Source organism: Pongo abelii, chromosome 6 (assembly GCF_028885655.2).
Source record: "Pongo abelii isolate AG06213 chromosome 6, NHGRI_mPonAbe1-v2.0_pri, whole genome shotgun sequence".
Lineage (NCBI taxonomy): Eukaryota > Metazoa > Chordata > Mammalia > Primates > Hominidae > Pongo > Pongo abelii.
The window spans coordinates 115,481,741-115,504,778 of record NC_071991.2 but is presented as its reverse complement, the minus strand read 5'-3'; the positions used below and the strand labels follow the sequence as shown (position 1 = coordinate 115,504,778).

The window sequence follows — 23,038 nt, the reverse complement described above, 5'->3', positions numbered from 1 at the left end:
GTAAATAGAATATGGCACCTCCAAGGACAAAATAGGCAGGCAGTCATCAAGGTGCTGCTTAACATAATATCAAAAGTGAGCAAGACAGAAAGTAGAACAGTGATTACCAGTGGCTGCAGGGAGGAAAGGGAATGGGGAGTTACTGTTTCACGGGTACAGAGTTTCAGTATGAGATGACGAAAAAGTTCTGGAGATGGATATGATGTTGGTTGCAAAAACAGTGTGAATGTACTTAATGCCAGTGAATTGTACACTTAAAAATGATTAAAATAGTAAATTTTATGTTATTTATATTTTGCTACAATAAGTAACACAAAAACAAGTGAGCAAGAATGAATGAGCAAAACGCTGAAAGCGGTCACCTTAATAAAATGTCATAATCACTTTCCAGTTTCTTCGTCTGAGTCAGGTTTCAGGACCAGAACCTATTGACTAAAAGGTCAATAGATTCACTAAAGACGTGAACACATCTCCAGAGGAAGATCCTGCCACGTGATGACAAATACAGTGTAACGATCCTCTATCTCCCTCAAACAGACCTGTGGCTATTTACCCAAGGAACTGTGCACCTGGAACTGCCCAGATGTTTTGAAAACACGGGGTTTGTGATGTTGTTGATACCTGAAGACATGAAGTGTCATCGTAACCTCCACATTAGAGTGGGAGCATGTGAGAAAAAGGTAACAAATGGAGTCCTAAGCTAAGTCTGGCTTACCTTGTATTAACCAGGTCTGTACACTCACCCAATGGCAATACCCTTAGCCCCTAAATGTATAGTTCAGATTGACACACTTGTCAATTAAAGAAACCCCAGGACTAGGTACTTGATCTACGAAGTAAGAGCAATAACAGTGGGGGCATTATGTGTATGTTTTTGAATATATATATATATGTATCAAACTATTCCCCATAAGTATGTACAACTGCAATATGGTAATTAAAAAAATAAATTTAAGAAAAGAGACCATGTATACAGAAGCTTGATAGGTCTGCTAAAAGCTTTCACCTCTGCATATTGGGTCTCATGTACCTGAATAACCAGCTATTGGGGACAAAGATAGTGGGGACAGCCAAGTGGAAGCCTATGATACAGGCCCCAACTCTCTGCAAAGATAAGATATCAAAACCAGTATTATATACTGGGATGAATTATGGAGACTAGTGCCACTTTTAAAAGTTTATCAAATGTGTAAGTGGTGGTTCATACAATATACCATTTAATTCATCAATATGGCCCCCACAATAGCTAGACGGCTCCTCGAGAATGACTATAGGCTATCTCAAGTTCAAATAGCATCCTTGTCACAGCTGTCTTGCCAGGTGTGAAGTTCCACTAGAATGGATTAATTTTGATTCAGGTATATGAAATGTAGGCATTGATTTTACAAATTTTGTTCTTTCCTATCCAGTCAGAAAAGAGGACCAGAAACCAAATTCACATGCAACAGACAACAATACACACATACCGTTTTGGTTCAGGACTAGGCTAACTCTCCTACATTTCATCATAATCTACTATCAAGAGATCTGGGCCATCTGAACATTCCACATAATATCACATTGATTATTTCAACATAAAATGACTGGGTAAGGTGAGCAACTGTTGGCTAGAACACTGGAAGATGTGATGAAACACACATGCTACAGACACTGGAAAATGAAAGTTTTTAAGATTTAGGGAACTGCCTCTTATTTAAAGGGGTCCAGTGGTCATGGGCACTGAGGCATTGGTTCTCTGAAGTAAGGGACAGATTGGTGCATTTTGCATACTTTAGTACAAAGAAGGATTCACAGTGTCTGGTTCTTTGGGTTTTGGAGGGAACCCATTCATTCCATACGGAAGAATAGTTTTGGGACCATATGTTAGATGACAAAAAGCAGTTATCAGTTTTGAGTGGGGCCTAGAACAGCTCTGGAATTATCTGCTCAGTATTCCCCTCTCTGGTACTCTGTCTTCCAAACTTTAGCCACCTTGGCCTCCCCACACTGTCTGCTCCATCTTCTCAACTGGTATCTGCCAGGCTTTGCCTGGGTTGCCCCTTGCTTTACTACAGCTTGAAAACTCCCTCAAGGCCATAAGCTTGGGTAATTATGATTCATCTTGATTGCTACTGTTACTCTAGGATCACTGTCCTTGTGTGTGTGTATGATAGTACAGTGGCACAATCACGTCTCACTGAAGCCTCCACCTCCTGGGCTCAGACCATCCTCCTGCCTCAGCCCCCCTAGTAGCTGGGACTACGGGCACAAGCCACCACACCCAGCTAATATTTTTTTTTTATAGAAACGAGGGTCTCACTATGTTGCCCAGGCTGGTCTTGAACTCCTGGGCTCAGGCAATCATCCCACCTCGGCCTTCCAGAGTGCTGGGATTACAGGTGTGAATCACTGTGCCCAGCCATTTTATATTTTGTTTGTTATTTTTGGTGACCCGGTAAATCCAGCCCCTGTTAGTTCATCTTGATCAGAAGCAGATGTCTTCTCATGTCTTTAGAAATACCAATTTCTCATTAAGATGGAACTTGTAGATTTTCTGTTATCTCTTTGTTAAAGTATCTCTCTAAATATTACTTCCTATTTACATTGTCAAATTAAAAATCTCCCCAAGCATAGAGAGATAGTTTCATGATTCCCTATATTCAAACTGTCCTCTTTAAATATTAACTGGATTTTGAGGCTTTACTGCCCAATGCCCATGGGTGGCATAGGAAAGGTTACTTGTGGAATTATTTGCAGTGGGCCTATCTTATTTTAAAGGCAGGAAAGGTACTTCCCCAAAAGAATATTTATAAATATGTTCTCTAAACCAGAGTAGTAATAATTCCAAAGCTTCTGGCTCAGTGTATAAATCAAATACGAAAATCCATGATAACTTTTGAGACCTTTCCTGTAGGACTTAATTTAAGCTTTTTTTTTTCTTTTTTTTTAATATTTTTTTTATTATTACTATTATTATTATTATACTTTAGGTTTTATGGTACATGTGCGCAATGTGTAGGTAAGTTACATATGTATACATGTGCCATGCTAGTGCGCTGCACCCACCAACTCGTCATCTAGCATTAGGTATATCTCTCAATGCTATCCCTCCCCCCTCCCCCTACCCCACAACAGTCCCCGAAGTGTGATGTTCCCCTTCCTGTGTCCATGTGTTCTCATTGTTCAATTCCCACCTATAAGTGAGAATATGCGGTGTTTGGTAAGCTTTTTAATAAATCTGGATTTAACCAACTACCACTTAGGTTTAATTCAATTAAATAACTGTGTATGTATACTTTATTATGTATAAAGACCCACAGTGACATGAGAAAGAGCGGGCAGAACCAACCCTTGATGTGCTAACATCATTACTGTAGGGTAACTTAAGACAACTTCTATACAACATAGCATGGTAAATCCATAAATGATGATTCCAATAAACTGTCACTGAGGATTAAAGTAGCTCTCATGAAGAGTTGTAAAATTCTAAACGTGCCTTGTAGAGTTTCAGTTAGAGATAACAGGACAAAGCTGTCAAGAAAGTGGAACCAAAATTAACAAAGATTCAAATGTGAGAATATGTTTGAGAAATTCAGAGGAAGATGGATACAGATAATTCAAGCTGCCTAGAGTGTAGTCTAAATGAATGGAAGTAAACTGGAAAAATGGAAGACAAATACTCTTTGTTGAAGGCTTTTATTATAAAGCAGAGGAGTTTCTACCTAATCACAGGAAGGAGATTCTGAAAGATTTTGAATTCGAGAATAACTATCAGCAAAATTTTTAAAAACTGCAGAGGGGTGAGCATAAAATGATAACTTAGAGAATTGAGACATTAAAAGGATATGTAAGAGACATAAAAAGCAGAAAAATGAGGACAAAGCACAGATATTTTTACAGAACATTTTACATAATATGCTGCTTTTAAAAAGTAAATAAAATTCTAAGGTACAAGAAAGAGCCTCATTATAGGAAAAAGATGTGAAGGAAAGGTAAGAGTGGTAGCTGATCTCCGAGTGCTCTCAGTTACAGAAAAAATGGTAAATCTTTAGAATACAAACTACAAATGTTTAATACTCTTAAAATTGCTCAACTTCAGAAACAAATTAAAATAATAAATAGGAGAACTTTCAAACGTCAAAATATGACAAGACTGAAAATTTTCAGTGATGCACTTGGGCGATATATACCAAGGGGATTAAATTGTTCAAATCCATTGTCCTAGTAATTTCCCTTCAAAGAATCTCTTCTAATGAAATAAAAACTCAGAAAAATGTCTATGTGAAGGCAATAAATGTTTTATTATTTGAATGCTTAAAGCACTAACAATAGTTTTAATTTCTCAAGCATACGAAAATGATACTTTAAACCATGAATAAACTCATTCTTAACCTTTATCCCTAAGCCCCAGGGAATTCATCCTCACAGTCCCACGCATGTAACCATATTTCAATAAGTTTTATAATCTATACCACTCACATGCTACAATGGGAAGATAGTCCCTTTCCACCAGATTACATGATATGAAACATAAAGACTCTAGCACCACAGAGATCTCAACACAAATACATACACGAGACATACAGAAGAGAAAATGACATAGAAGAAAAAAGGGATGAATACAAAAGTGTGATTACAAGGAAGGTTTCTTTGGTAATAAGTGAAAAAAACCTGCAAATTAAGATCTGCCCATGTGATTTCAACAGGCCTCTGCTTTAAGAAAGGTGAAGACAATACAAAAATAAACTAAATGTGAACTAACCTCAAAAAGGGTGCTAGCGAAAGCACAAAAAATGTATCTGTGAAAATATGTTGATTATATATGCTAATTTCTAGTACATATTTAATGTACTAACAACTAGTACACGTAGTCAACAACTAGCAAGTTCCACAGAACACATCAACATCACTACACTCTACTCATAACCTCCCATCCACAAACAAATCATATGGCATCTGTTTAAAAAAATCAAAGAGCAATGTTTTAAGCAATTTTTTTGCAATTACTTTAAAGATTCTTTCATATTATGCTTTGCCTAGTAATACTACATGAATCAACTTTAAATGAATTGCCATATGTTATAAAGTCACTGACTTACAGTTTAGTACTACATTTGGCATGCAACTCAAATTTATGTCTATATATGGGAAAATAGACTTCTTTACAAACTATTTTTTGAGATATAGGTACCGAATAAAATTTGGTAGAAAAAAGTGTTCTTTTCTTTTTTTTAGAATAACAGATAGAATTTTGAGTTTACTTAGTATTTGTAGTATCAAAGATCCCCATAAGCCTATCTACAATTTAAGTTGCAGTCTCTATTATGTTACTGAAGTTAGTTAAGAAGAAAAATCAATATTTACTGTTGAATTTACTACTAGAAGCATTATTTGGATTAATATTCCATATGTAATACTGTCTGTATTAGGAAAAAATAAACATAAACATACATATATATATAGTGTGTGTATGTGTGTGTATAGAAATTTTAAAACACTGCTCTCTAATTATAGATCTAAAACTAGAAGGATCTTTAGGACATTATCTTAGTTCAGAATTTGCCTTCAGGCCAGGAGACAAGTGACTGTTTCAGAGCCACAAAGCTAGAAAGTGCACAGGAAAATTTGAGGTTGTTTCTTTTTCCCTAATACAACATTATTTCTACTACATCATGATATCTCCCACAAGTAAGAAGAGACTTAATATTAGCTTGTTTAGTTTCATTGAATAGATATTTTACATTCTTAATGGAAATTCAATAAATTAGGTCTAGAAAGAGAGAAGATAAGGATAATATCTTAGTATTTATTATTTTTATTATAATTTCTTCCATTATAAAAACATGTTCATGCTCTCAAAAGACATTTGTGGCAATACATAATATATTTATTTTAAAGATAGCACATGGAAATGTATTCAGTGGAAACTATGGGTAAACACTATACTACACATTGACTATATTTACTAGCAGTTAGTGTACATAGTTAACATTAGTACAGCTCAGAGGAGACATTCTCCAAAACTGCATTATCAATAATGCCAGCTGATGCTAATAATAATTAGGCACTAAAGAAGAAGTTTGGATTAAACAACTAAATTTACAGATACGATTTACCAATGCTGTTTTGTTCTATTAGTAGTTCTGAAACTGAACTTCAAATGTGACATCCAGAAAACAATGAAAGTAGATACATAACGATATTTTTCATCAAGGCATTATCTTAGTTGGTGTACAATGAATATAACTTATTTCTATATATTTAATACATTTTTATTTATATTATTTTTAATGTGTCAAAAACAACCCAATATAATTTTTGAATTTTAGATTCCATCATATTAATACATTTGAAGTTTTCATTGTGGTTTTTATTTTTTTTATTTAGCCATTTGGGGATATTTATTTTGCTGTGCCTTATTTATTTTTATATACCTTAATATTCTATTCTGAACTAATCATAGCAGTGTGTATATATTCATGTATACAGTGTGTTATTAGTAAAGCTTGTATAAAACTTTATCATGTCTTGCCAAGTATTTATCCTACTACATTGTTGATGAACAAGCATTGTTAACTATTTTAAACTATTTCAAGAAATTCTCTAAATCTAAAGTATCTTGTCAACTGATTTTAAAAATTACAAACAAATTTAATGTGTATCACCATTGACGTTACTTTTTAAACTGAAGTCGCTAATTTGTAATCATGTTTAATCTAATGAATTTTAGATTATCCCAAGCACTTACTTTTCCTTCTTACAAAATAGCAATATAATTCAATAGAGAGCAGCATAGAACAAGTCCTGGATTCTTTCATAGACCCCTGTGGGAGAGACATTTCTTTTTCTCAAATTAATAATTCCCAGAAATTGGTGATCTCAAGAAGTGCTTCCGTTTATGTAGATGTTTAACAGTAGAGATATCCCTCTTCAAATGCATATATAAAAAGATAAAAAGGCCGGGCGCGGTGGCTCACGTCTGTAATCCCAGCACTTAGGGAGGCCGAGGCGGGCAGATCACGAGGTCAGCAGATCGAGACCATCCTGGCTAACACCGTGAAACCCCGCCTCTACTAAAAACACAAAAAATTAGTCGGGCGTGGCGGCGGGCGCCTGTAGTCCCAGCTACTCAGGAGGCTGAGGCAGGAGAATGGCGTGAACCCAGGAGGCGGAGCTTGCAGGGAGCCGAGATCACGCCACTGCACTCCAGCCTGGGCGACAGAGCGACACTCTGTCTCAAAAACAACAACAACAACAAAAAAAAAAAAAACAAGATAAAAAGCCACCACTGATCTCCAGTGCATAATGTATCTCAAAGTTTAGTGTAAACATGAGTCACCTGGGTATCCAGTTAAACTGCAGATTCTGACTCAGTAGGCTGGGGTGAGTGTGAAAGTGTGCCGAATGAGCTCCCAGGAGACGGTGATGCTGCCGCTCCATGGGCCATGCTTTCAGTAGCAAGAAGTAAAACACATTTCCCTCCTTCTTTTCTTTAGCCTTTTCTCATCTCAAGTGAGTTTCAAAAGCCCTACAAATGCATTTCTAACATTATTCAGTTAGAAATCAAAATGCAGTTTATTAGGGAAAATTAATAGTCCTTCCTTCTAGTGTTATTTTATTTTAAATACATTTGAAATCATACCATTATACCATATTTCATGTTAGGATAGGTTAAATAGGCTGTGCTTGGCCACCTTGCAATTTAATCACCATTTACAGCCTTACCTCTTTGGGACTATAAATTCTAAAATCAAAACAACTGATTTAATAATGAACTCTTGAAACAATGTTCATTTATGAATTTGAATTTTACTGTATTTTATAAACTCAAATAAGCAATAACACCCCAAATGAACCAAGGAAACAGTATGACAGGCAAGGTAAAATACTATGATATATAGTAAGTATTTAAATATATAGTCCATGAATGTATTAAACATAATTTATTCATATAATACAGAGCAATTATGGAAAATAATAAAAAGGAAATTGAGTTATAAAGGGAAATATTGTCAGAGTTTATAAAATACAATTTATATAGCAATTGGAATATATCACATTGCTAACGCATATTCTTAAAATGTTTACCTTAGTCAAATATATGTATTAATCCAATGTTTATTGAATACCTCCAATCTAGATAATACAAATAAGTATTAAAAATAAGTAAGGCACATTCCAAGATCTCTGTAATAAGTCTAATTAAAATTTTAACAAACAATATCAATGCAATGTGAATGGTGTCATTAGATCAGAATGACCAACACAGATGTGAGGAATTCTGCTTCCTAAAATCAGAGAGGGCTTTATTGTGGAGGTAGAACTGCCAGAAATCTAGAAGGACAAGGGGTTTCTTTAACTAAAAAGGAAAACAATATTTTTAAGAGCACAGAGAGTGAAAATAGCTTTTCATGTTTAGGAATTAGCAACTAGGTCAGTGAGATCTCATCTCTGGGCATCTGGAGTGGGCTGTGCTGGAGGACAGGACAGAGATGGGAAGGTAGATAATTGCCACAACCAGAAAGAATCTATGCCAGGTTAAGGAGTCTAAACTTACTCCTATAGTCTGAACTATTGGTTTTGACATTGGATATTTTATCCCCTGGAGTAGACAAAGACTTTCAAAGGACACCCAGGCAATATAGTCAAAGCCATATTTACACTTTTCTAAAACTGAGCTGAGAAAGAACCTGTATTAGGGTTCTCTAGAGGGTCAGAACTAATAAGATAGATGTATATGTAAACGGGAGTTTATTAAGGATAATTGACTCACACGATCACAAGGTAAGGTACCACAGTAGTCCATCTGCAAGCTGAGGAGCAAGGAAGCCAGTCCGAGCCTCAAAGCTGAAGAACTTGGAGTCCAATGCTCAAGGGCAGGAAGCACCCAGCACGGGAGAAAGATGGGAGACTAAACCAGTCTAGTCTTTCCATGTTCTTCTGCTTGCTTTTATTCTGGCCTCACTGGCAGCTGATTAGATTGTGCCCACACAGATTGAAGGTGGGTCTGCCTTTCCCAGTCCACTAACTCAAATGTTAGTCTGTTTTGGTAACACCCTCACAGACACACCCAGGAACAATACTTTGCATCTTTAAATCCAATCAATTTAACACTCAATATTAACCATCACAGAACCCATGCTAGTTTTCTTGCTCTCCTCCTTTTTTAAAAAAGAAAGACAACTACCTAGATCTTTCCCTGAATCAAAGACGATGGTTGATATAATTCTTTCAATGTTGAGAAAGTGACTAGTAATTCTAATAGCTGTATAACAAAACTGCTAACAAATTATATGCTTTTCATTTCCTGGATTTAGAGAATCTAATTGAGTGGTGTATGGTAGATGCACCTGACAGCAATAACTTGACTTGCACATACCCTGAGAATGACCCTATGTGGAAGATTCGCCTGAATGTGTGTCCAGAATTCTTTGCTAAGGAATCCGGGAGTGGTCAATCTGAGATTCCTTCCTTATCTATGAGGAACATCTGAGCCCCTGGCCCTTCCCAAAGAACTTGGGCCATACAGGAGATCAGCCCCTTTGTTTTGGGTTAAATGAAAGTTGCCAGGTAAAGGTTGTTACAGGGAGGGTGTTAAGTGAAAATGTCATATGAACTGCATGCCTTTTACAAGCAGTTGCAGTTCTGCCTGTCTTGCCACCACTGGGCCAGCAAGTCTCCTATCCAGCCCACTGCCACTGGGCTTTCTTCCTTCCCTGTATGTAAGCCCTCTGTATATCTCCATGGCTCATTTGCTGGCTCTGGGTATCTTGGTCTGCCTCTTGAATCTGGTGCCACCCCCTTTGGAGTTGATAGGGGTTTAGCACAACAAGCTGTCATGCGAAAGATTAACAACATATTTGATAGTAGATTGCCATGTGATTTTTGGAATGTGACTTTAGTACTCTATGTGGCCCACAATTGAATGATATTGCTCAGAAAATAGAAACAAAATACTTCTTCCATTTCCATCTAGTTATACATTTGAACAAGTTATCCCAGTATTTCCATGCATAAAAAATATAGAAAAGGGATTCTACTAGGCTCTGTCTCCTAGCAGCTTACCTGTAACTATATTAAATAATTGATAAAAGCTGAATAAATGTCTTTAAAAGACACATTGCCAATAACCAAGTAAATATTAATGACTTTTTTTAAAGTTTGAAGACTTTTGCCGTGGTAATAAAGAGCACTGAATGTTTACATGATCACATACTAATTTCAAAAATACAAGTCTGGAGACAATATTAGAATTAAATGGAGAAATTGAAAACATGCTGGCTACAATATTCTTGCAATAATTTGGATCGATTCTACACAGAACTTATTTTTACAAAATTAGATAATAGTTAATTAACTTAAATAACTTGTTTGATTATCTTATGCATCCTAGTAATATGACTTTCTTTGTTTCTGGATCTAATCAACCTTGTGACAGAAATGGCAGCTTAAGGCTGTTTTTCCAAATAGTTGGACAAAAACATGTTAGTAGAAAAACTACTTCAGAGTTTCAAAATATTTCTGTTAAACAGGAAGAAAGTCCAATTGATTTGACCTCTTTTCTCCTTGACTTCGCTTGGCCTGGCTCCCTGACTGAATGATATTCAAATTGTGGTAACGTATACAAAGTTTTTCTTTCTTGAGCTTGACTCAATAAAATGTCCTCATTTTCCCTCTGAGTTTTTGTGTGGAAAAGATTTCATCAAGTTACTGGTATAATAATTTGTCTCTGTAACTTAATATCTACCAATTTATATTTAAAGTATCTGACAAATTATTGGCTTTATGATGCCTATAAAACAGTATTAAGTCATAGTATAAAACTAATGCTAATACAAAGCTGAGATACAGTAAATAAAGTACTACTAGTCTACAAGTAATGAGTAGCTAGATTGCAAGAAAATATAGGTTTGCCATCAATTTCCATGTGTAACTAATTTACAAAATACTGACTTGAAGCAACTGGCTATATTTCAAATATTCTATCAAAGTCAATGAAAAATTATTTGATGGGGTTTGTACCACATATCTGCGTTATTACTCTATGGTTTGTGAGGAAAGTTTTCAAAACAGGTTATTTGTCTATATAAATTCAGCTTCATTTGAAAAAAAAAAAGTTACCCTCAAATGATCATAAACTTGGAGAAATGAATAAACTCAAAATCTGCAGCTAAAGTTTTCTTAACTGAGAATCTTATAAGCTCTATTGACATAAACTACAATTTTTAAGCATGACAGAATGTGTAAACTAATTTGCATGAAAAAGATCATAAGTTTCACATATGAGGTAGTCATAATTGTTTCAATACACTCAGTATTGGTTTTCCTGCTAGACATTGTGCTCCTCAGTGCAGTTATCTTCTCAGTAACCTCAGGCGCTCAATAAATGTTGGTTAACTTGAATTGTCAGTTGTCAGAAGACAATGCACCAAAGTGAAGGCCCCAAAAGCAGCCTCTGAAGCAAAAGTGTAGTTCTGACCTTCCCCTGCCCTTCTGTCTCTCAGTTCCATTCTCTCCTGAGTCTAGCCATAGAAACTAGAATCCTCTTCCCCAACTTGGGTCATAGAATTCGGACCCCTTTTTCCCAAAGCCAGCCATAAAACCTAAAAATATGACTCTTAACTGTTCCTCTGCCTTTCTATGTAAAAACTGGCCGTACCCAGTAAGAAGGAATGCATGCTCAGAGAGGCCAAGAAAAATCTAGACAGATAGGCCTTTCTATGTAAAAACTGGCCGTACCCAGTAAGAAGGAATGCATGCTCAGAGAGGCCAAGAAAAATCTAGACAGATAGGCCTTGCTGGGTTTCCCCACTCAGTCTATCGGCATTAAATCATAGCCTTTTTGTGCAATTATATTTCTACATAGCTGTCTGTACTTGGTTGAACCTAAGAAGAAAATGGACAATTTTCCTGATATCTTCGGTCCTCCATGCTAAAGGCTCCCATATCACATGAAACTATGATTACATAAATTTATATACCTTTTCTACTATTAATCTGCCTCTTGTCAGTGTTTGTTTTCAGCAACTTTAGAGTGTGAGGGGGAAGTTTTTCCTTATCCTTGACATAGAGAAGTTAAACACTGTGTGCAGTTGTTCAAAGACACTCAGTCTTTTGACTGGTGCCAATATCAGGACAATGTATAAAACAAGTTGGGGTTATTTATAGTCTAAGTCCATAGAAACAATTCCTCCCACTCCCCGTTGAAATTGACAAGAGGAAGAATGTCCAACTTCGAACTCATATGCCTCAGGTCCTAACCAATAAAGCAGATTAACCTCATTAAAGCACCTAAATATCAATTAAATTGTAAATAAATCTGCTGTAAGAAAATAAGTACCTTAAGTATTTAAATTATACTCTTAACATTATTAAATGCTTTCACACCTTTAATTTTATATGCTCTTAGAGGATTTTAGACCCTCTTGTCTAATTGTGCTTTCCTATACAACATCAACACCTAAACATCCAATCAACTTTCTCTTTTTAGTCATAAATGATCAAAATCAATTAATAGTCACTGAGGACATACTTTGTACTTGGTTGTATGTTAGGTGCTAGGACTCGGTGGCAAGACACAATTCCTACCGGCACAGCATGTACATCATAGCCCCCAGTGCAGATAATAATTAAATAATTAGTTGTTTTAATCACAGTTGTTATAACTGCTATAAAAGACCATTGTTACAATAAGAACGGGCATATGATCTAATCTAGGAATTGTGGAAGACTTTCTTTGGGCATTCCTGGAACTGAAGTTTAAGTTGGTATTTGATGGATGAGAAACTGGCTAGGCAAAGGGTGAGGATAGAAGAGGGTGGTCTCTAAGCAGAGAATAAAATATCTTGTAATAAAATAGTCTCATGTTATGGTTTCCAGAACCAAAAATTTGTTTCAAAAACATATAATAGAACATATAAGTTAAATGATATTTTAACCAACTTGAGAAATATCAGTTATGCCTGAAAAGACTTGAATAATAGTTAAAAATTTGATTTCACAATGAAAAAAACTGCTTGCCAAAATTATTTTACCTTGTCATTAATGTTTATGCACTTATGAATACAAACCTGTCTTCGCTAACTATATGTACTGATTAAGCTTTGTACTCAGGCAGCTGCTATTCACACACAACTTGTACTACTTTCAATGAAGTCCTTTTTATAGAAATTTGTCATTGTTAATCACCAGTGAAAATGATATATACAGAAAGAATAAAGATAATCAGAAATTATTATTTTAATGTTTCAGGGTTTGAAAAGAAATATTTTTAATGGATGTAAAAATAACATAGTTATTGCCATTGAGAAAATGTAATCTCCTTTGAGATCTGTTTTATACCAATGAAAAGAAGACTTTTAGAGAATTTCTAAAACATAGGATTATAAAAATATTATAATCAGGAAATGTTTTATGTAAAAAATTTTAACAGATAAATGGTCATATTAAACCAATTTTTAAAGGAATATTCTGAAATTTGTTTGTATGGTGTGTCAGTTTAATGAGAGTAAGATAAAACTGAAGGGAACAAACAAAAACTGATCTTATTTATAGTCGGTTGTCTTTAGATACCTATGTATCATAAAATATATGATTGAGAATTTTGCAAGTTTTAAGATAACGTATTTATTGTTTTCACTTATTTATATGTATACTTTTATAAGCTCATACATATGATCACATTAAAAATATGTATACAATGTTAAAATATGTACAAAGTATGAAATTTATCGAATTAGATATTTTATTTTAATAACTCAATAAAGATTGGTTTGATTTCTTTTTTAATTAAAATATATCTTTAAGATTTTCCAAAATTCCATAACTTTTCTTATTAACATGGGATAAATGAACCTCTACTTTGTCTCTTTTTTTTAAATTATACTTTAAGTTTTAGGGTGCATGTGCACAACGTGCAGGTTTGTTACATATGTATACATGTGCCATGTTGGTGTGCTGCACCCATTAACTCATCATTTACATTAGGTATATCTCCTAATGCTATCCCTCCCGCTCCCCCCACCCCACAACAGGCCCCGGTGTGTGATGTTCCCCTCCCTGTGTCCATGTGTTCTCATTGTTCAATTCCCACCTATGAGTGAGAACATGGGCTGTTTGGTTTTTTGTCCTTGCAATAGTTTGCTGAGAATGATGGTTTCCAGCTTCATCCATGTCCCTACAAAGGACATGAACTCATCATTTCTTATGGCTGCATAGTATTTCATGGTGTAAATGTGCCACATTTTCTTAATCCAGTCTATCATTGTTGGACATCTGGCTTGGTTCCAAGTCTTTGCTATTGTGAATAGTGCTGCAATAAACATACATGTGCATGTGTCTTTATAGCAGCATGATTTATAATCCTTTGGGTATATACTCAGTAATGGGTTTACTGGGTCAAATGTTATTTCTAGTTCTAGATCCCTGAGGAATCGCCACACTGACTTCCACAATGGTTGAACTAGTTTACAGTCCCACCAACAGTGTAAAAGTGTTCCTATTTCTCCACATCCTCTCCAGCACCTGTTGTTTCCTGACTTTTTAATGATCGCCATTCTAACTGGCATGAGATGGTATCTCATTGCGGTTTTGATTTGCATTTCTCTGATGGTCAGTGATAACGAGCATTTTCTCATGTGTCTTTTGTCTGCATAAATGTCTTCTTTTGAGAAGTGTCTGTTCATATCCTTCATCCACTTGTTGATGGGGTTGTTTGTTTTTTTCTTGTAAATTTGTACTTTGTCTTTTTATATTCTTCAGTGACTCTTGACAAACAGGTACTGCTGAAATTGCAGGTGTCTGATAATCTTGCTCTTTATGTTGTTCCATATAACCTCATATTGACACTAGTATCAGTAAATATGAGATGATAAGTCTATGATGACTAGGCCTGCCCTCTCAAACTTCCTGTTCACTCAAAAGTTCTGTATAAGCAGGCACACAAGGAAATATGTATAAAGTTATAAAAAGGTGAATGTATTACCTTGTTTGATCAGAATTTTCTAACATTTTTACCAATTACCCCAAAAATATAATTAATAGAACACCTTTCTTTCTCAAAAGAGTGCTGAGTTGGATGATAGGTCATACGGTCATCCAATTTATGAGCTGAGGTGCAGGGATAATTATGCAACTAAGTAATATGCCAACCACATCCAGCTTAAAAAAGGATAAAAGGAAGAAAGTCCAAAGATCTATTTTGCGGATGTATACCTTAAACATGATATATCCTTTAATGGAACTGACCCTATCTATAATCACATTAAATGTAATTGGTCTAAATACCCCAATTAAAAGGTAGAGATTGTCATGTTGGACAAAAAAAAAAAAGAAAAAAAAAACACCAACTATATGTTGCTTATAAGAAACCCAATTTAAATATAAAAATAAAAATGGCTAAAAATAAGAGTATAAAAAATATATACTCTGCTACCAATAACTACAAATCTGGACTGGCTATATGGCTATATTAATATTAGAGAAAGTAAATTTTATAACAAAAATATTAAGAGGCTCATTTCATAACAACAAGCAGGTTATTAAAATGACATAATAATTCTAGACATTTATATACCTCATAACAGAGCTTCAAAATACATACAGCACAAACTGATAGGCTGCAAGGAAAAAACACACAAATCATCCAATATAGCTAGAGATTTCAATAACCCATGTCAATAACTGATAGAACAATGGAATCTCAGTAAGAATATAAATAATACGAACAATTCTAACCATCAATTTTTATCTAATTTATGTTTATAAAATACTCTATCCAACAGAAGCAGACTATACATTCTTCACAAGTATACGCAGGAACATATTCTTGTGCATAAAACAAGTCACAATAATTGAAAAGGATTTAAGTCATACAGTGTATAATTTCTGAACACAGTGGAATTAAATTAGGAATAAATAAGAAGAATCTATCAGGAAAATCTACAAACATTTGAAAACTGAAAGAACACAATTCTAAGTAACACATGGGTCAAAGAAGAAATTAAATGAAAAATTAAAAAGTATTTTGATCTTAATGAAAATGAAAATAAAATATATAACAATTTATGGGATGTCACTAAAGTAGAAATTAAAAGAAAATGCACAACATTAAATATCTAGTGAGATATTTAGTGAGAAAAGAAGAAAAACTTCAAAATCACGGGCTCATCTCCCACAGTAAGAATGCAATCACAATCAAAGATCCAGCAGGATTTGTTTTTTGTCTTGTTTGGGTTTTTCTTGGTAGATATTAAGAAGCTGATTCTGAAATTGATAAAGAAATGCAAATGATTTGGAATATACAAAATAACTTAGAAAAAGATAAAGTTGGAAAAATATTCTATGTTATTTCAAGACATTACAAAAATACAGTTATTAACACAGTGTAACATTGACATCAAGATAGACAAACGGATCAACAGAACAAAGTAGGGTCCAGATATAGCCTCCAAATATACAAGCAAGTAATTTTTTACAAAGGTGCAAAGGTGATTCAGTGAAGAAAGAAGAATTTTACCAAGAAATGGTGCAGAAACAATTGGTTACCCACGCAAAAACATATGAACCGGGATCCAAAACTTAAACCATATAAAAAAGTAATTCAAAATGTGTCATATATACAAATATAAAACCTAAAACTCTACAATTTCTATATGAAAACATAGAACAAATTATTTTTCCTTTGGATTAGGCCAAGATTTCTTAGCCATTACACCAAAAGCACAATATATAAAAGAAAAAATTAATAATATAAACTTCAAAAATAAAAACTTCTACTCTTTAAAACACACTCTAAGGAACATGAAAAGGTAAACCTCAGAATGGGAAAATATTTATAAATTATATAACCCATAAAGTATATGTACCTAGAGCATATGTGTTAAAAAAATCAAAACTCAATAATAAGAAAGCAAACTGTGGGGGCTTGGCCCCCTAAAGTTTTGCTGAAAAATCACTGACATGAGGCATATTGATTAGTAGGAGGAAAGGCACACAAATTTATTTAACGTGTATACATGAGAGCCTTCAAGATGATGACCCAACCCACCAGTAAGGTACAGAAACTTATATACTATTTTGAAGTTATAGAAAGTTATAGAAAGAATGCAGGCTCAGAGTATGGCCCAAAACAGGTTATTTTGATATATTAGGTTTAGTGGCAAGACAGGAAAGCAAGAAAATTCCTTGTGGGCCTCAAGATCTTTACCCTAAAATAGTTCTGCTGAATTTCACACTGGCAATGTAAGTTGATAGCTTATCTTCACAAGTGCAGGACAAAGGACAGAACTCAAAGTCATTCCTCTGCTCACCTGAGAAAAATGGATACCTGATTGATTCTTCTGCCTTATTGTTTATGTAGAAATGCAGATTCACTAAGCCAGACTAAGCCATAAGAGACTATTACCTTACCCCCTTCTCATATATAAATTGTGTATTCAGTGAAAGGCTGATCAAAGACAAAAGAATGCAACCATTTGTCTTTTATCTACCTATCACCTGGAAGCACCCCCCAACCCTTGCCCCCGCTTCGAGTTGTCCCGCCTTTCCAGACTGAACCAATGTACATCTTACACATATTGATTGATGTCTCATGTCTCCCTACAATGTATAAAAGCAACCTGTATCCCAGCCACCTTGGGCATATGTCATCAGGCCCTCCTGAGGCTGTGTCATGGATGCATCCTTAACCTCGGCAAAATAAGCTTCATAAATTGTTTGAGACTTGTATCAGATACTTTTAGCTCATACTTACTAGATGTGAAAAGTTACATTTCTTCACAAGAAAAAAAAAGGATCCACTAACACTATGGGAATTACAAGTGATGAAGGAAATTAATAGCCACAGCAGTTCTCACATTATCATTATCCCCAACCTAAATTAGATAGAGTTTTTTGATCTCCATTGGTATCCATGCAGTTTATTATTATTTACAAACCTAGTAACCTCTGAACTTTTCATACATAAATATTTTTCCTTTACTTCTTTTTTAGGCTAGACCATTTATTAAATTGCAAAATGAAACAGCTCATTTGGTTAAAGCATATATTATGCTCCTGACTTAAAACAAATTGAGCTTTTAATGTAGACACTAATCTTAACATGCAGCATAAATAACTGAAGGGTAGAAAGTGGAATGAAACAAAATGCTTAATTTACACAATATTACATAATGCATTGCTAAGGTAACCTTTGGCTTATACTTTTCGGAAGATAGAACAAAGTGCATTAGTGCCATCTCCTGGCTAGTATAATGATCCTGAAGATGTGTAAATTTTGAGGAAGTCCCTTAACTTAATAAGTAGTTCATATTTACTAAAATGATAAAGAGAGGGGCGAGAAGTATATAGATTTTTCCTTTAATGGTAATATTTCTTAAACAGAGTGATTATGAAGATTAAATATTTCTATACCAACCTATTATTTTTTGTTTTTACTTTTTAGTACCTTGCCTCAACTTATATCATGAAATGTTGTAGTTTTAATATATTTATGTAATGTATATTTATATAAATATTAATTATAATTATATAACATGTATTTACATATTTATATGTTATAAATATAGTTTATATTTTGTAAATAAGAATATATGCTGAACTTATAGGGACATATAAAAATTATATCATGTTATATTAACTTCCTAATTAAATGAGTAAGGATTCATGCTTCATGAAAACCTCTCATGTAATTTATAAAAGTAATTAAGTAGAATGGGAGGGAAAGCTATTAGAATCATGAGCTGAGGGTCTGACATTCCCAGACCTGCATTTTCTGTTCTTGTTTAAGGAAATGTTTTCCAGTAGAAGATCTTTAATGGTTTTATTTATTTATTTATTATGCCTGATTTTTATCAAAAAGATTATTGCTGTAAGCTCCACAGTCCCACATACTCAAATTTGCCTATTTCTTCATATTTTTAATTCAATAGAGACGTTATGCGAAGTGCATTTTATTATTTTTCCATTTAAAGTTGTGGATGCTTTTTACTGCTTTCTCTTTAAATTACTAATAATTTACATACATTTCATAAAATGATAACAAACATATACTCAATAAAATATTGTTGCCTAAATTACTAATTAGGAATTGCTAAAATTGAATAAGTCAAAGGACTAGAAAATCTTCAGTGAATGTAATCACTGTTCATGAATGTAAAAAGGTTTTCCTTTTTGTTCAAAGATGTACCCACAACACCTAAAACAGTATCTGATATACAGTAAGTGTTCAGTGTATATTTATTGACTTCTTAATAAAAGAGATAATTGGACATGAAAATTTTCTAATAAATAATAAAATTAATATACGGTTAGGTCTGGAAGTTTTGTTTGAACTATATTATTTCTTACATCAGAATATATTAAATAGAATGCACACATACAAAAACATACATACAATTCATAAGCTACATTAATTTACAAATAAGCTCTTAAAGTTCTATGTTTGGTCATCTTCTTTTCTGTCTACCCGCTTCCTCTTAGAAATTGTGTTCATCCTCAACATTTTAAACAGCTCCTCTATGTAGATGACTCCAAAATCTCCACCTACAGCCACGCGCCCTCTTCTATGCTCTAGACCCAAAGCACATTTTTCAAACTTCCTACTAGATATGCCTGTATATATACCTAGTATATCTGCTAAGCGTACTTGTTCTACAAACACTTCAACCTGATTATAACATCAAGCCATCATTCCAGCTAATAAAACTTGAAATTCTGTTAAACTTCATATACATGTCTCCCACTTCAGACACCATACAAAGACATACACACACAGACACACACACACACACACCCCACTTTCCATTCTTGCTGTCATATGCCCAGTTAAAATATTGATTAATTTTCACCTAGCCACATTCAGTAATCAGCCACATGGCTATGAAGACTTTGGTGTCTCCTCACTGCATCGCCTTCTAATTCCTACTGCCATTTTGATCATCCTAGAGCAGTGTTGCCTCAAAGTATCTTAAGCAAAATACTAGTTCACTGTGTTAGGTGAACAAAAGTCTCTGGCCAAATAAGTTATGGAAAAACTAGACTTTTTTTTAAAGTTAAAATTTATATATTTACTGCAGAGGCTAAAATATACTAATGTGAATGTGAGCCTTCAGTAAGAGAAAATACCATGCAGTTTTTCCCTCTCTTACTTGGACTTTAAACTTTTTAAAGTGAAATCATCTCTTGTACCAATGCTCCATAGAAGATGCTTTGGAAAGTGCTGCTATATAGCATCATTGTAAGAACTTCTCCTCTCTGTTCAAAAACGTAATGGCAAAGAGAGTATACTCCAGAAATTTGCTGTTCAGTAAGCCAACTACTAAGCAAGGTGTGGCTATTTAAATTTAAATAATCAATAGTCACTAGTCACATTTCAAGTGCTCAGCAGCCACATGGGGCTAGTGGCTGCCATAACAGACAACACAGATACAGATCATTTCCATCATCACAGAAAGTTCTACTGGACAGTGTTGCTCCAGAGAAAGACTGAGTTCAACTATTTAGTAGTTGTTTGACATAGGACAAGATTCTAAACTATTCAGGATCTCTGTTTCCTTATCTATGCACTAAGGATAATTATAGAATCAACTCACAGAGCTAATTGTGTAGAAAAAGAAACTTTGTACACTGTTTGTGAGAATGTAGATTGGGACAGCCATTACAGAAAATAGTACAGAGGTTCATAAAGAAATTGAAGATGGAACTACCACATGACTCAGCAATCCCTCTTCTGAGTGCATACTCAAAGGAAATGAAATTTCTAACTCACAAGGATACCTGCACTCCCATTTTCACTGCAGAATTATTCAAAATAGCCAAGATATGTGTGATACAATTTGGCTGTGTCCCCACCAAAATCTCAACTTGAATCCTATGTGTTGTGGGAGGGACCTGGTGGGAGGTAATTGAATCATGGGTGTGGGTCTTTCCCATGCTGTTCTTGTGATAGTGAATAAGTCTCACAAGATCTGATGGTTTTAAAAACAGGAGTTTCCCTACACAAGATCTCTCTTTGCCTGCCGCCATCCATGTAAGACATTAACCTGCTCCTCCTTGCCTTCCACCATAATTGTGAGGCCCCCCCCAGCCATGTGGAACTACAAGTTCATTTAACCTCTTTTTCTTCCCAGTCTTGGGTATGTCTTTATCAGCAGCACGAAAATTGACTAATACAATATGGAAACAACCTAAGTGTCTGTCAACAGATGAACTGATAAACTGCAGTGCATGTATACAATAAGGTATTATTCAGCCTCAAAAAATAATTGAGAATTAGACTTGTCAATTGCCACAACATTAATAAGCCTGAAAGATATGCTAAATAAAATAAGCCAGACACAGAAAGAAAAGTATTGCATGATCTCTCTTATATGTAGAATCTAAAAAAAGACAAAAGCATTCAAGTATACAGAGATAGATAACAAAGCAGTGGTTACCAGGGGTGGAACAGGAAATGGAGAGATACAGTTCAGTGGATACAAAGTAGCAGATATGTAGGAGAAACAAGTCTAGAGATCTAATGTACAACATGAGGACTATAGATAATATAATTTCACTGTACATGGGATTCATACTAAATGAAAATTTAGCTGCTCTTGCCACAAAAAAAACACAAAAGATGAGTAAGTATGTGAGATGATGGGTATGTTGATTTGCTATACTACAGTAACTTTTTACTATCCACATATATCCCATAACATCATATTGTATGCCTTAAATATACACAATAAATTCATTTACTATAATAAAAAAAGAAATGAACTAATACGTGTGAGGTACTTAGAATACGACCTGACATAGAGTAATAATTCAGTAGATGTTAAGCAATAGCATTCATTAGTATTATTAAAATCGTTCTTCATCACCTAGTGGGTAAAAATCAAACTTTTAAATCTGCTATTCAAATCCTTTTTTGATCTGTCCCACTTGTCTTTTAGCCTTTCTTTCTGCTATTTCATTATATTCAGCTTAGCTTCTAATCAAAATCTCACATCCAATAAATATCTCATAAATAGTAGGCTCTGTACCTTTGATAAAATTGTCTCCTTTGCTGGTAATGCCCCCTTTATCTCCTATCATCGCCACATCTAGATTCTGCTCAAGTCAAGATCAAATTTTACCTTCACTGCAAACCAAGAAAGGAACTGTCATGTCCCTTACTCTGATGGCTTGCCCTCTGAATCTGTTTTTGGAAAACCCAATCTTATTTAACAGTTATGTGTATGTATACCTTATATCTTTTACATAAATTGTCCTATACACCATAGCATATCTTATACACTGCGAAGATAATCAGTAAACATGTTCTAAATAAATCATATTTTAACATAAAGACATTGGCTTTGCAGAGTTCAGCCCCTCACTCTATTAAGTGACATATGCTATTTGCAATTGTACCTTCTATGATATTTACTATATTTATATGAGTTTTAAATTTACTCTTTAATGTACATGTGAATGCTAAGGAGAAAATTTGTTTTTCTAATAAGAAAAAAGAAAAGGAGCTCAGAGCAAGTTATTGGATCAACAGAATATTAAAATCCAATAAACCGTGTTAATATAAACACATATTTTACTTTCAGAAAGTGTTTTGAACCCCCATCTTCAAATGATTGTTTCTAACAAATTTTATTCTGAGATAGAAATAAAAGTAAAAACAGTATTCTTGTTTGATATAAATTATCACTGAAATTTGGGTATACTTTCTGCCTGTTTTAAATGCTGGTCATCAAGTGATAGAGGGAAAATGACAAGAACATTTTCATTCTGAATGAGCATAGAATGTAATTTCATGAATGTAAAACACTTTAAAAAAATTTAAAAAGTCAATACACTAATTAAAAGTGCAGTTGGGCATGAGTAATCCAGATAGCTAGCAATATTTATAGATGCAATCTTTGCATTGGACAAGCCAAATAATATACCCAATGTACCAGAACTTTTTTATTGTTAAAGATTGATTAATAGGAATTTTCATCTCCTTTTAGAATGCATTCAACATTTGTGAATGGAAAGAAATAATCAGTTTCCAAGAGGGCTTTAAAATCTCTTAAGGATGAAC

General features: G+C 34.3%; 1 long non-coding RNA gene across 2 annotated transcripts in view; it reads right to left on the bottom strand.

The window, feature by feature from the left end:
- The window catches only part of LOC134761787 (uncharacterized), a 117,310-nt gene that overhangs the window by 15,263 nt on the left and 79,009 nt on the right, over positions 1 to 23,038 (bottom strand). The window contains exon 4 of one of the 2 annotated variants that reach the window (XR_010140921.1): positions 14,074 to 16,242. The exons of the other annotated variant lie outside the window; for it this stretch is intronic. This is a non-coding gene — a long non-coding RNA (uncharacterized LOC134761787). Of the gene's footprint in view, positions 1 to 14,073; positions 16,243 to 23,038 lie in introns of those variants that run through there. 2 annotated transcript variants of the gene reach the window in all.